Genomic DNA, 11,469 nt, shown 5'->3' on the forward strand with positions numbered 1-11,469 from the left:
GTATATTGTATCGTTTAGACAGGAGATTCAAAGAAGCCAAAAAGAAAGATGTCAACATCAGATCAGTTTCATGTCTTTGTTGCTAGTCAACTAGAAAGTGCTCAACGAAAATTACAAGGAAACGTGCCAAAACATGTACGATTCGTTGACTAGGCAAAATTATAAATCCTATATATTCATACCATACAACTATAGGTAAGTCTTAGTCGACTCAATCCTCTTTTATATTTCTAAATAAATACTAAGTCTAATGCATGTATATATGCTATCTATATCTGTAGTTATCATTAGGTTTTACTCATACTTGTCGTAGAGACCGGCAATCTTGTAGTGTTCGACTCAATGAGAAAACCAAAGTCCGCAATCCAACATATCATAGACTCCTTGAACAGGTAAGTTTAGTTTGCACAATCAAATCCTTTTTTCAGTTTATAACAATTATTGAATATCAAATTTAACTTTGAGCACTGGGTGTCGAAAAAATTTGTGAAATCGGACAAAGAACGTGGTCAATGGAGGCCCGAACTGAACGTTAAAATGGATTATCCAGTTTGTTGATTCATGAATCTTTTTCTAATTAAGTAATCCCAAATTATTCTGTATTGAGTAATTTATTTGTTTCTCCTTAAGTGTACGAGACAAAAATAAAGAATTGATTGGGGTGGGTACTACGTATGCGACTTCTTGCATATCATGACTCCATGCGGGAAGACTACTACGGAGGACCTAAGAGTACGTACAAATCGTTCACTAGTACATTTTCCTAATTATACTAACGCAATGAAATTAATATATCAGTCTTTTTTCCCCTAAATGATAGACGTGTTGAATCGCAGATGAAGTTTATTCTATCGACGGATCAATGCTGTGTGCGAGCAGCTCGGCAGATTCATTTTGAACGAGATCCTGGATCCTAGAGGCGAGTTCTATCACGACGATCATATCCATAAAGGATTTCTATCGACGTCCTGAGGGGCCCAGTAGTTGGACTATAAACATGACTTGTACATTTGTAAATATTTCTAAACGTGATTTCTTGTTGTTTGTATATTTGTAAATATATTAGTTTAGTTAATTAGCTTAATTATATGTTTGTATTTGACTTTTAGTTAGTTTCAAATATTCTGTGAAATCGAACACGACCAATGTGATATAGTACTGTCGAGCTCGGGTACACTTAGCAATTATAAAAAAATAAATAGAAATAAATAAAACAAACAAAATTGGATTTGGGCAAAATAGAAAAAACACATTGGTACCGGTTAGAAAGAACAACCGGTACCAAAGGGACTGCAGTTTGTGTTAGAGTGCCAGCCTCTTTAGTACCGAATGGTATTTGCAACCGGTACCAATGAGTTTCTAAGGCACCGGGTGAAAAACCCGATGTCTTAAAGCAAGGTCACTAGCCTCGGTTTGAGGAAACCGATTGAAAAACCGATTCCTAAGGCCGTTTCCAACCGGTTCCATGGCAGTTTCTAGTAGAGCTCCTGCGCGCGCATACGCCTTCGAGTCCTCCGCAGGACACCATCCATGGCGAGGTCGACAGCATCCTTCACGACCCCTCTCAACTCGCCCGTCCTGCCCGTCCACCAGTACACCACTGTAACGACCTGCCCTGGGATAACGGCTAAGATCTACTCTGCATGTTGAATAAATCACACCTGCTAAATAACTCTCTTGCGCTTTCATCCTCGCTTCGTGCAAAAGGTTGCAACCGGAGTTATTTAGCTTCCCTGGGCCTGGTATTTAAATTGGTTTGGGTTCACTTCTGCTTCCAGTATGGGACTAAATCCCGACGCTACAGTAGCATGCTACAGTAGCTCGCGAATTTGGCCCGGCCCACCCAGTCCGTGGGCTGTTACAATCATCCCCCCTTAGGACTCGACGTCCCCGTCGAGTACCAGACCAACCTAAATACCACCAGGATCTCCTCTCTTGGCCACGTCCCATACGTCTAGTGCTAATGGTCCCATGTACCACGTCCGTGCGTCCAGTGCCGGCGCATCCTCGATGCCCGCGCACTTATGCCCGTATGTGGCGTGAAACCGCGAGAGTCGACTCTGATACCACTGTAACGACCTGCCCTGGGATAACGGCTGACCTGCCCTGGGATAACGGCTAAGATCTACTCTGCACGTTGAGTAAATCACACCTGCTAAATAACTCTTTTGCACTTTCGTCCTCGCTTCGCGCAAAAAGTTGCAACCGGAGTTATTTAGCTTCCCTGTGCCTGGTATTTAAATTGGTCTGGGTTCACTTTTGCTTCCAGTATGGGACTAAATCCCGACGCTACAGTATCATGCTACAGTAGCTCACGAATTTGGCCCGGCCCACCCAGTCCCTGGGCTGTTACAACCACCCTTGCGCCATCTCCAACACGCGCCTCCGCATACTCCGCACCTCGGCCTCCGGCACGGCCTCGAGACGTGCCTCGAGCGTCTCGGCGATGCTGACGCCGCCGAACACCATGGTCTCCTTGGGTATGTGCACCGAGAACTCGTCAAACCGCGCGGGGGCAGGTGCCACCCGTACTGGCTCCGCGCCGCGAGGTCCTCGAAGAACATGGGCACGCAGCCGGCGAGGATGGCGTCGAACGTGGAACGCCGCGTCGGCGTGTCCCCCGGTGGTTCCAGGCAGAACATTTCCTTGAGCATGGCGTGCATGTACCGGCCTTGAGCAGTCGACGACGGCGCACGCATCGGTGCAGTTCTCGCACTCGGCGAGGATGGAGCCCCGGATGTTGGGCCGGGATGGGCGCGAGACACCGCCCGTGAAGACCATCAGCGTGCCACGGCGGGACCGACGCGCGGGGGCGAGCCAGGCGTGCAGGTGCGGGAGCGACGCCGGGTGGAACGACGTGAGGTGCGCGATGGCGTGCTCCTGCCACGGCCATATGCGGGACTCCAGCGTCAGGAACGTGAAGTTGGCAAGGTCCGGCAGCCGCAGTAGCGACGTCGTGCCCCACATCCTCGGGTCCGCGCTCGGCGGCTGCGCGTAGTCCCACGCGGATCCCGACCAGGGTTAACCTTACCGGTGGGAATCGGTCCGGTTTGAACGGTTACCGGGCAAACCGGTCCGGACCGGTTCCGGTTTTGGCCGGTACCCAACCGGCAAAAATTCAAAAAATGAAAAATTCCGAAAAAATTCCTAAAAATACTTCAAGTTGCGATAAATCTAATGGTATCAAATTTTCTCAAAAATTCATTCATTTAGTATAGTTTGCGGGGATTTAAAGTTAAATCAAAAAAAGAAAAAGAAAAAATGAGCCAGCTCATTAAGGCCCACCAGTCAAACCGGTCAAACCGGCCGGTAAACCGGTAAACCGGTCGGTAAACCGGTCAAACCGGCAGGTAAATCGGTTGCACGGGAGCTTTTGAATTTGGATTTGAATTCAAACCGGTCAAACCGACCGGTAAACCGGTCAAACTGGCCGGTAAACCGGTCGGAACCGGTTGCACGGGAGCTTTTGAATTTATTTGAATTTGGATTTGAATTCAATCGGTTCCGACCGGTAACCGGTCAAACCGGTCCGGTAAACCGGAACCGGAGCCCGGCGGTTACCGGTTACCGGTCGGGAAATAAAACCCTGATCCCGACACCACCAGGAAATGGTCGTGCCCCCGTCGACGCGCCAGGATCCACGGCTGGTCCCGCGCAAGGAACTCGGCTAGCTCCACGCCGTGCTGGGCCGAGGCGTCGAGATCGAGGTCGAGGAGCTCCGTGTTGAGCACGTATGGCAGCGTGTCGAGCGCCGCGTTGTAGGGCACGAACACGGCGTGAGCGTGGGTCGGGTCGTCGGCGAGGCAGCCTTGCTCCAGGACGCGGTGGTGGAAGAGGGGCTCCAGGAGCCGCGCGTCGGTGCAGTACCTGGAGCGGCTGCGCGGGTGCGTGCGCAGGCTGAGGCCGTGGTTGGCGAGCGACTCGCAGGGCGGGGTCGAGGTGGCCGTCGCGGACGCGTCGGCGAGTGGGAAGGCGTCGGCGTCGCAGTGGCGGAGGAGATCCGGCCCAACGGTGCCTCCGCGATGGTCGCCGGCGACATTGAGGAGGCAGAGGAAGAGCGAGAGCGAGAGCGAGAGGGGGATGGGGGATGGCCCTTTTGGGAGTGGCCGACCGAGGGAAAGAGAGGGAGGAAGGGAAGGTGATCGGAGGGGTTGTTTGTCTCCAGGGTTAAACTTCAGTCCGTGTCATATAAAAAGAAATTTTAGTATTTAGAAGTATTTAATGAAGTCTAATTATAAAACTAATTGCAGAATTTTAGGAGTTAATTGTGCGACAAATCTAATGAGATATATTAATTTATAATTAGCGGGTGATTACTGTAGCATCACTTTGGCAAATTATGAATTAATCAGGCTTATTAGATTCATCTCGCTAATTAGCATCCATTTGTCAAAAAAATTTATAAACATATTTCATTTGATACTACTGGTAGTAAAGAGGTACACGCTTGCTTGTAAAAAGCCGTTAATTTAGATATGAAAAAATTCCAATAGCCGCCGACCGACGGCACAAAATCAATCAGCCCACGGGCTACGGCCCACCTCAAACAAGCTCTTCGCTGCTGCCTCATTTCAACCTTGAGACGCCAGCATCTTCATACGACGATGAGCCCAGCCCAGTAACTTCTTTTACGCCCATAAATGCGGCACTCAATTCTAGGCCCGATAAATATGGCAGTTGTCAAATTCTTCAGTCTTTCAGCTTTAGCAATATCCGAGCAGTTCTCTCTCTCAACAGAAAAAAGAGTTGTTGTTCCTCAAAAAGAAAAGAAAAAGAAAAAAGAGTTGTTCAAAGAAAACAAAGAAAAAAGATGAGAGAGAATATCCGAGCATTTTTGCAGTGAGCCAATAAAGCTACTTCCTCCGTTCCTAAATAATAATTGTGATTGTTGGTATGCGTGCCATAAATTTGACCTCACAACATTTCTATCTTCAAATAATTTTTTTAAAAAATACTCTCTCCATTCACTTTTGATAGCTATACTTAAATATTCATAAATGATAGCTATATTTGCTATTGGCATGGGCTATGATAACAAATAGCACTAGTAACGAGGAGTTCTCCGTTAAAACACTAAAGGACCGACAGAAAAGTCTGTGTTGCACTTCTTATGTTTATTCTTCTTAGTTATTGTGTCAAAGTGAAATACGTTATTAAAAGTGAATGGAAGGAGTAGATCGGAAGGTCTGTCCAATGATACTAATTATATACCATAGATATTAATATTTTTAATATATATTTTATTAAAGTTGTTCCTCAGAAATAAAACATCAGATATTTAGTGCCGGAGGAGGGAGTACTCAGCTAGCCCAACTGGTGCGGGTATGATGGTGGACTGGTGGTGCCTTCGCCTGCTGCCATATGCTGCCGTGCCTTAGTGACGCATGGTCCAGTCCCGCCCAGCAGCCGCGCGCTGCACTAGCTCCACGGAATCAATGTGGAAACGTGTAGCGGCAACGTAGCACGCGAGTCGCCGAGTCGTTGATCTGGCCTGGCTACACGTCAGATTGATGCCAGCGACTGTACATTTTGTACTCACCCAGTACTACTGTACTGTAGCGCAAAGATCTGCAACCGATCGATCGACGGCTGCCGGATCCTTTAATAACGTCCAACGAACGTACTACTGAATACCTTGTGCGCGCGGCTAGAAGAAAAAAAAAACAGAGAGAAATCACTGCTGGCTCAGGCTGTATCCGCGGTAGGTTGGTCTTTGGTCGCATGCGTTCGCAAAAGACGTACGACTGCGCTTGGAGATGCCGCATCTGCATCTCCTTCTCCGCCTACGCACATTCATGTTACGTACGCAACAGGACGACGAGGAGTCCAGTCACGTCCAGCACGATCGATGCCTGCACCGCAAGTCTTCAGATACAGTCAGCTCCACGCATGTAAAATAAAAGCTATTTACATGGCTTCGTATACGACAATCATACGCTAGCAGCTGACACAACGTGCCTTTTCTAGAAAAATCTTTTCCAGCGCAGCGCATGCAGGCAGCCCACGCAAGGCTGACCTCGCGCGCGGAAACATTACTTTGGACGGCACAAATTCCACGGATCGGATATTTGTTCAGTTCCCTTTGCACGCCGCGAACGAGCTCGTTTCTTTAAGAATGGTTGCTCCGAGCTCGTGGGCTCGTGGCGCGTGACGCCGGCGATGCAACCAACCAACCAACCACCGGCACCGCGCGAGCGCGGCCGGCCGGTGTCACGGCGCAACGTGCGGAATGAAATAATAAGAACCAGCAGCTAGCTGCTAGCCACGTCCGTCGTCGTCGTCGTCGTTCGCCGGAGAGGGAGGGAATGTCGTCGTCACATCGGTGCGTGCTGCACGTTACATGAAATTTTTAGCTTTTCTCAATTCGTATTTTATTTAAGAAAATAAAGTATTTCTAAACTCCAACCACATGAGATGCACGGAGATTTGAACCGAACCATGGTTGCCAGTTCTCCCACTCTCTCGTTCCACTCTACAATAAGCTAGCCAACTAGCAGTCTAGAGTCTGCTTGCGTTTTCTCAATTCAGACTCCATGGTGGTTTCCCAGCGGCACGAGACATTTTTTTTTACGATACATACACTCGGTGCCTATAAATACTAAGAGTGGCTAGCGTATGTATACGTAGGAGTAGTCTTTTCACAATCCAACTTAATATTTTTATATATTTTTAATTTAAATTGAATAATATTAAAATTGAATAATTATCTAAATCAAATTTCAACATCCTTTACCACCCTGTATGCATGCGTGAGGGGGCCAATCATCGGGGAGTGGCTGCCTGCCGCCCCGGGGAGTGCGGCGGTCGGCGTCGCCACCCAGCGGACCAGCGCGACACATGCAACACGAATCGACGAGAAAACAAATCACTACTACAATAGGCCTTTTGTCCCGGTCTACAACTGCTTTTTATCCCGGTTACTCAACCGGGATTGGCTGTCCGGGATAAATACGTGAATCTCTTTTGTCCCGGAAGCTATGAACCGGGACAAATGCTAATTTCGCGAAAAAAATTAGGTCGCTAGCTCCAGCGTACGGGAGCCAGCTTCTCCAAATTCAAAATCAATTACAATCACAAATCAATCATTCACAAAATCAATTATCACAACTACAAACGATTTTTTTCACAAATTAATCCGTTCACATATACATATTTGACAAAAAAAACAAGAACAGCAGCGCCGCCCGCCTGGATCTGGCGGCGCCCGCCATGACCGGGCAGAGCTGCTGCCACCGCGAGGGCCTGGCCGGGGCGCGGACCCAAGCCGACCCCGCCGGGCCTAGACGCGCCGGCAACCGCGTGCCCCCGCCGGGCCTGGACGCGCCGGCAACCGCCCCCGCCGGGCTAAGCTTGTGCCCGCCGCCGGGACCTGGCCGCGGCGTAGACCCGCGCTGGCGACCGTCCCCGCCGAGCCGAGCAGCCCCCGCCGGGCCGAGTTGTTGCCGCCGCCGGGGCCTGGCCGCGGCGCGGGCCCGCGCCGGCGACGCCACCGGGTTGGAGGCGCTCCAACGGGTCCGAGCCACCTCGGCCAGTGCCCACGCCTTGGCCGCGCCCTGGCTGCGGCTCGCCGGCCCCGCCCGCACCGGGGAGGGAGCTGAGGGCCGGAGGGAGGGAGGAGAGAAGGCAGCTGAGGAAGGGGGGCGGGAGTGTGACATCCCAGAGTTTTAAAATGCTAAGTAAGAAATATTAAATATGATTTTATGCATAATCAACCAAGAAGATGGAATCGAATACATTTATGTGTGCGTGCAAGTGTATGTGTATAGATGCATAGGTCAGAAACCGTAAATAATTTTTAAACTAATGTAAGTATACGTATGAAAACGAATAGGCGTCTCTCTAAAATCATGTTAAATCAAAGTCTGGTTGAAGTCAAAGAGAGAAAATAAAAGTTTGAACATAAAATGACAGGTCCTTTGAACCGTAGTGTTCAAAGATTTAATTTATCTGGCAATTTCAAACTAATCTGCTTTGAAAATAATTTCTAAAATATAGCTCAAATGAATTTTTGTCCAAAACCAAAGTTGTAGGTTTTCAAAAGACGAACAACTTTTGTGTTCAAAGTTTTTCGAGTTGCTACACAAAAATGGGAGAAAAATGTGATTTCCGAAGCGTATACGATGTTTTCAAATGTACTCAAGTTTCAATTTTTATCTTTCAAACCAGTGTGCAAATGAAAGAGTGCCTAAAACGAAAGATGTAGATCTCGAAATTTTGAACAACTTTGGTATTCAAAAGTTTTTCATTTGAGGCCATATAGAAGGAGAAAAATTGAGTTTGCAAAACGAATTTTGAACTTCGATCTAATTACAGCTATGCCATCACCTCCATCTCCTTTCTCTGCTCACGCCGTTCATCGCCGTCGCCGTCGTCGTCACGCCGGCACCGCCACCGGCTGCCCCACGCATCGCGCCCCCGACCAAACCCGCTTTCGCGCCCCTGGTTTAGCTCGAAACCGCTCGTCCTGGCACCCTCCCGCGCTCGCCACGCGCCCCGGCACCCTCTGCTCGCCACGACGTCGAGGTTGGCCGGCCACGCGCCGCTCGACTCGGGCACCTCGTCCACGACCTGCCCAGCGCCTTCTCGGCTTGCTTGCGTCCCCATCTCACTCTCCTCCCCTCCCTCGACACGGCAACCCGGTCCCTGCCCCCAGCTGCTCGCGGGCGAGCTCGCCGTCGCGCCCATGGCGCCGCCGCCCACGGCCTCCACGCGGAGCCCCTCCTCCGCTCATCCTCGCCCCCAACCGTATCCCCAGCGAGCTTCGTGGCCTCTCACTGGTCCTCCCAAGCCCGCTCACCACCGCCCCAAGCCACCGGTGAGCTGCCGCCGCGGTACAGACCGCCACCGGCCGTCTGCTCCAGTGGAACTCCACTCCCCAACCCTCCTCCGCCCGAGATAGCCCTCGGAATCGGTCCCCCACCTCACCCCGAAGGTCTCCAACCAGTCCTTGCCGCCCCTCCTTCACCGGAGCGCCGCCGCCGCGGAGCTCCACCACCGCCGGCCGCCCTGCTCTGTGGAGCCACCGCCTCGGACCTCCTCCTTGCGAACCAAGGACACCCAGAGGTGCGGCTCAGTCCCCTCTACCTTTTCCCCACCCTAACCCTCGCCGCCGGCGAGCCTGGACGCCAGAAAACCAAGCGCCGCCCCTCCCCTGTTCTGTTCCCTCCGCCAAGGACCTCCCGTGAGAAGTAACAGAAATCCAGGGGCCTAGATGCAAAAGTTTGTTTCCTTTTTCATTTGTTTTCAAAAACAGCAAACTTGTAAATTCCATATAAAATCTTATAAAAATCAGAAAAAATCAAACTAAAATGTTTTGGAATCCTTAGATCAAAACCTACAACTTTTGTTACAGTCACATGTTCACATTATGCTTCTATTTTAATCTAGAATAAAGATTAGATTAAATAGCACACAAATGTATCTCCTGTTGTAGTCATGAACTAAGGCTAGTTTTTGGACAGTGTGCTAAAACATAGATGAGTAGATTACTGTAAAAATTTTAGAACATTTTGACAACTTTAGCTATAGGTTTCGTTAGATCTTGGTTTATGCCTTTGTTAAATAAAATTTAATCCACAGGGTTCTGTTTTAATTTTCCTGAGCTGAATTTTTTACAGAAGCCTTACTTTAGTTTCAAGATGTTATATAAAAAATTTGGAAATTTTTAGTAATGTATAACTAGTCATTTTGATTTATTCATGAATAAACTTTGTAAATCAAAAACCCTAGTTTCCTTCATTAGAAAAATCTCATAGTTTTACTTAGAGCTTGGTTCTGAGTAGATGAACATGCATACCAATTTTGAGAATCAATAACTTTCTACTTTTTTCTGTAAAAATAGATTTTTATTCCAACAGAAGTTGTTTAACTTATTGTTCATGATTAATCTGCTTCATGAGAATAGCTGAAAATTTTATTGTAAGTTGGTACTTTAGTTTTGTTCCTTGCAGCAGAATTTCAACCCCATGAGCTATGGGTAACTATAGTTTTGGATAAAGCTTGTTATCTTTATTTTTGTTAGAAGAAATAACTTTTGTATATTTTGGTATATGATGAAAACCCCACTTTGATTTTATGAATTAAATTGTGTTAAATTCCTACTCTATAAATGATTGCCCAGGAGATGTTAATTAAGTAGTTCACATCCAAACTCCCATCATGTTGGACTACAACTTTATCGTAAAGGAAAAATAATAACATTTACATTGTTGAGCAACTCGAAACTGTGCATTCATACATATGCATTGTTGCATTTCATTTAGGTACGATAGATGAATCACGTGAAGGATGCGACGTTGGAGTCGAGCCAGAAGACGGTGAATGGTGGACACATCCAGAAGATGGACGGATGGATCCCGATGTACATGACCGAAGGAAGATGTTCGCCGAGCAGTTGTTCTTTAACTAACACTGACCTAGTGTTATTCTCAGGCAAGCCCCGGACCATGTCCTATCTATTTTTAAATTTATGCAACTTATTATTGTTTCTATCTACTTGCGCATTTAAGTTTACAGGAGTTGCTTGGAACCGTAGCTGCATGATCCTAGGTACCTATGCTTGAACACTAGTATGTGTAGTTCGCTAGTTGGCTAGGCTAATGGTTCGGTAGAAGTCGAGTGATTTTCTGTCACTCGCGAGAACTATAGGAGTTGAATGTCTACTACATACTGCAACTATAAGGCTCACGGGCGGGGTTGGGGTACTTGTGATACCCCGTCTGTTTAGTGAAAATGAATAAGGCCGCAGTGTGTGGTAGTGGTGGTTAAGCGTTTGAACGTACTAACCACATGCCGAGAAATATGGTAATCGGTAAGCTTAAGTACCTGATTGGCCCGGCAAGTGGACTTTACTCTCACCTTCTTTGAACGTCGTTTCTCATGCGCGCACATGCGGGTGCAAAGTCGTCGTACTCTGTAGTCGAGGACGGTGACCCTGATCCACAACCCGGAAAGAAAGGGGAAAAGTCGTATGGGTGACTTGGTTCTCATACGTGTGTGTTAGGTCTGCCTGGCCAGGTTAACAAATTCGATTCGAATCGTCCGCTTCTCACGGTTTGGGACTGCTTAACCCTTTTGCCACATAGAGTAAGAAGTGAAAGATGATGATGGTGAATATGGTTGGTTGGATGATGAAAGATAATTGTTTCCCACCATGTATGCTATTGGATAAATGCTCACCTAGAATGGTTAATTGAACTAGAATTTGGAAGCTAAAACCTGAAATTAAGGATCTACTCTTTTCTGCTTTTCGGCAAAACAAACCTCTCAAGCCAAAAGCTTTGCATGTCTAAATAAAGGGCTAAGTATACCCTTAGTCGGGTAAGCCTTGCTGAGTATTAGTATACTCAGCCTTGCTTGTGGCTTTGTCTTGCAGGTGTTGCATTTGAGGTTGGATGACGTCATGTACGGGCTTCATCATGACGTCTTCTATCGTCGCTAGACTATCGTTCGTTTTCCGTCAAACTTAAA

General features: G+C 47.8%; 1 pseudogene; it reads right to left on the reverse strand.

Moving 5' to 3' along the window:
- Positions 1–1,475: 1,475 nt before the first annotated feature.
- Positions 1,476–8,604, reverse strand: LOC120689118 (annotated as a pseudogene).
- Between the last annotated feature and the right edge of the window lie 2,865 nt (positions 8,605–11,469).

The sequence above is a fragment of the Panicum virgatum genome, chromosome 9N (assembly GCF_016808335.1).
Source record: "Panicum virgatum strain AP13 chromosome 9N, P.virgatum_v5, whole genome shotgun sequence".
In the NCBI taxonomy this organism is placed as follows: Eukaryota; Viridiplantae; Streptophyta; class Magnoliopsida; order Poales; family Poaceae; genus Panicum; species Panicum virgatum.